Consider the following 4,148-nt stretch of genomic DNA (forward strand, 5'->3'; position numbering starts at 1 on the left):
ATGATTTATTTGTTCAATTTGATCCACTGGTTTCAGCCTACATGTACATTATGCAGAGTCTACTTTTTATGAAAACCAAAAGTCCATTTGTATGGATATAGTTCAGAATTAGTTCCACCATGATATAGACTCTTTGGGCTAGCAGACGGAGATGAAATTACTGGTTTTATTTATCCAAATCTTGCAGAACTTAAAGATTTTTTCTCACATTCTTATAGTTATCGCATCAGAAAATTACTAATTGTATCATTAAACTGACATTAAAATCTATGATTTGATATGCAGACTCACCAGTGTTTTTTTTTTGTTGAAAACAAAAAAATGCAACGATTCTTGTAGTGATGATTGGATTCACAATTTATACTCATATAGATGTTTGATAATTCTCCCTCCTTTTTTTTAAGGGCTTTAACTGCTGTAAAATATGGTGCAATTGCCACCATTTTTGACTTCCAGAATTTCCCTTAATATATTTTCTGCTTCCCATTCAGCCTGCATCAGACATGAACGTAGAGAACTAGGCCAAAAGGACAAAAGCAATAAATAAAGCACAATAGAATAGAGAAGGGAAAAAAAAATAACAATATAATTCTTTTATGCCAGGAAGTTTTGGTTATTAATGCAATATAGAAAGGTAGAAGGCAAGCAGTTATAATAATGGACAATCTAGTGAAATTGGATCATACATGCACTATGACACTCAGTTCATTTACTCATAGATAAAGGTGCACATAGGACTGTTATTATACAAACTTCAAAATTGGTACATGACTGACCTCATTTCACTTCCTGGATCTCACCCAGAGCAAATTTATTTGTAGGCACACCTGCATAATTTACTTTGTTGAATCGAACAACAACAAGATAGTGAGTCTTTGGGTCCTGGATAACAGAATATGCCATTAAAAATGTGTGTGCGTGTGTGTGTGTGAGAGAGAGAGAGAGAACCTGAACATCAATAAGACTCCTTCCTAAGGATCTTCACCTGAGCAGAGAAACAGATGAAGCATGGACAAACTAGATCTGATATAAAACTTAATCTACAGCAAATAGTAGAACTCCTAAACATTACAAAGCTATTCACCCCTCCTAAAAGAAGCATACCTTTGCGCCCCTCTTTGGTCCATTCTCCTTGGGTCCATTTAGTATTGCAGAAGGAGGCTTCTCAGGTCCATTTACTTTTCCGGGAGCGGGCTTCTCGGGTCCATTTATTTTTCCAGGAGCGGGTTCTCGGGTCCATTTACTTTTCCGGGAGCGGGCTTCTCGGTCCATTTATTTTTCCTGGATCAGGCTTCTCGGGTCCGTTTACTTTTCCAGGATCAGGCTTCTCGGGTCCATTTACTTTTCCAGGAGGCGGTGGCGGTGGCGCCGCCGCCGCCTCTAAAGCTCGAACCACAAATCTTCTGCTGGGCTTGTAGAAGGTGATGGAGTCGGAACGTGGTGAAGAGCCGGTGGCGGTGGAACGGTTGGACGTGAACACAAAGCTTGAGGCCGCTGCGGCCATGCTTGAGCTTGCCATAATTTGAGTACTCCTCTTTTCCTGCACTCCTCCCTCTCTCTCTCTCTCTCCCCCCCTCCCCCCTCCCCCAAACCAAACTTTTGGAAGCTTAAGGTTCTCTGTGGTGTGGCGTTAGGGAAGTAATTAAGGTGGAGTGACGCACGGAGGAATCTAATGGTCGCCAATAAAGTCAAAATATCTCCACCAACTTTGAGAAAGATTTCATTTCCCACCGTTGAGGTCGGGACAGGTAACATCTTATCCACTGGATGCGGAGAACGACGTTTTCTGAATTCTTACGTTGCTCCAGAGATTTATTTCAGGTTTATGTGGCTCCAGCACGCAACTTGAGAGTTCAATAATTCAACGTTGTCGTTATCAATCATAGGCATGAGTTTGGAATTTGGAGTGACTTGTTTAGGGGGGCAAAGATTAGGAATTCGGTGGGAATGGTATTTATTGAAAATTGGAAAGAACTGGGATGATTAAAAGATAAATAAAAAATGATAAGGTTAAAGTATTTTGCATTCATAAAAATACAAGCATGAAATAAGAAAATCAGTAACAATTAATGAACAATAGTGGCTACACCATCAGATCAACTATATTATGCATCTAACACTAATTTTTTTTCACAATATAAAGATCATTGATAAAATGCATGAATATTTTTAAGAATATTTTTAGAATTCTGGTGATTGTATGATATGTGCTTAGGCTAATTTATCTTCTACATTAAACAAAAAAAATAAGAGAAAGAAAAAAGAACTTGAGGCAAATGCAAAGCCCCACCCCCATTAGTATAGCGGATGAGGGATTAAACCCAAGTTGTCGGTAACAACTTTCAATGACTTTACCAACTCTACTATTAGTACCTTCACCTACTTCAAAATATTTTTGAGTTATTTTTTTTACTATAGTTAATTTTATCACTATAAAATAATTTGATGTTATAAAAATTAGATATATTACTAAAATCATAAAAACAAATTTATGATAATATAATTATGATTATTATTATTGCACTATATATCATAATAAGAATCATCGTGATACAATAATAATTTAATAACTGTATTATGTTTATAATAATAGTTATATTTTTCAAAATTTTGACAATAAGTATAATAATAATAATATAATATTATAAAATTTATTTGATATTATGATAGTGATATATATTGTTAGAAAAATAAATTTATATGTTACAGTATAATAGTTATAATAATTAATATATTTAATATGTTAAAAATTATAATATTAATTTTTAATGCTTAGAGACTGATGAGAGGACTTTTCTTACAGTTGCTTTCAATTGCAATGAATATTGTAACTAGAACTACTGCTAATTTTGCATGCAATTGTAGTTACAGGTTTTTGGTCCTTTTTCGCAATTCAAGTACAGCTTCCCGTTGTGATTGCAAGTATTCAAACAGCTCTTTTGGATGCTTGCAATTCAGTTCTAATAGTTGCAATTGCAACTTGCCTGATTATAGAGGAAAAAAACAAAACCCTTAATGAATTGTTCTAAGAGAATAGATGTGTTCTAAGTTTCTAACACATTAAATATTGCTATGTGCTTAGTACCTTGATACTGACCTGAAGTGTGCTTGATCTAAAAACTTCGAGCGAGTAAGAAATAGTCCTAAAATATTTGAAACCAAACCTTAGTGTTGGTGATGATAGGTTGGGCCAGGTTATGTGAGATTTGTATCGGTGCCAAGTAGATTAATATATAAAACCCAAATTCATGCCCGACCTGATCTGACATTGAGTCCATAACTCTAGACCCAAACCGATCTATGAGTCTCTTCAGATCACTCATTGGACCCTAACATTATCTTTTTGTAAGACTCAAACCCTAATAGACCTAATCTAATTTATCAAAATTTATCTTTACAATTCTTTGTGGCTAATTGTTGAAATAATTTAAATAAACATTGCTTAGAGAAAGATCAATCAATTTTATTCAAGGTCATGATTTGGTCAAATCTAAATTTTATGGATGCAAATAGAACTTCATGCTCATAATCCAAGTGAGTCAAATCTCTAAAATTTTGGATCAAAAAATTTGACCTGTATTCAACCCTTACCGAAAGACTCCTGACCCAAATCTTTTTGTCTCCCAAACTTTAGAACTGAATGCATTTTATAATATCTCAAGTTCTCAAACTCGAAATTAATGCAATCATTGGATGCATATATATATATATATATATATATATATATATATATATATATATATATTTGCTAAGGTGGGTGAATCATACCTGATGTGTATATATATATATATAATATATATATATTTGCTAAGGTGGGTGAATCATACCTGACGTGTACGGATATACCCAATAAAATCAAAAAAACAAAATATCTCGAAGTACTACAAGCAGCTCTCTATCTTCAGCCCATAGGGTACTGCTATAGTGATTGGCTACACAATCAGCCATCCAGTCCGTAATCTCATTGGCTTCATCCTCATCAATGCCTAGATGTCTCGGAGCATATGATTTCAATAAAATTTTTTGACCTGAGCTGCTTATAGGTCCAAACAAGAACTAGACTTGACCCAAGCTCGTTAATAAGTTCAAGGCGCCAGGCCTGCCTTCCATCCACAAACCCAGCCCCTAAACACCCTCCCAGTCCCAAA

General features: G+C 35.0%; 1 long non-coding RNA gene across 1 annotated transcript; it reads right to left on the reverse strand.

Annotated features, from left to right (window-relative positions):
• Positions 1-573: 573 nt before the first annotated feature.
• Positions 574-1,368, reverse strand: LOC120106740. Its single transcript, XR_005508794.1, has 2 exons — positions 1,105-1,368; positions 574-985 (listed from the first exon to the last, which is right to left on the reverse strand). It is a non-coding gene; the product is annotated as an uncharacterized LOC120106740 (long non-coding RNA).
• Positions 1,369-4,148: the final 2,780 nt, after the last annotated feature.

This window comes from Phoenix dactylifera, unplaced genomic scaffold, assembly GCF_009389715.1.
Source record: "Phoenix dactylifera cultivar Barhee BC4 unplaced genomic scaffold, palm_55x_up_171113_PBpolish2nd_filt_p 000616F, whole genome shotgun sequence".
In the NCBI taxonomy this organism is placed as follows: Eukaryota; Viridiplantae; Streptophyta; class Magnoliopsida; order Arecales; family Arecaceae; genus Phoenix; species Phoenix dactylifera.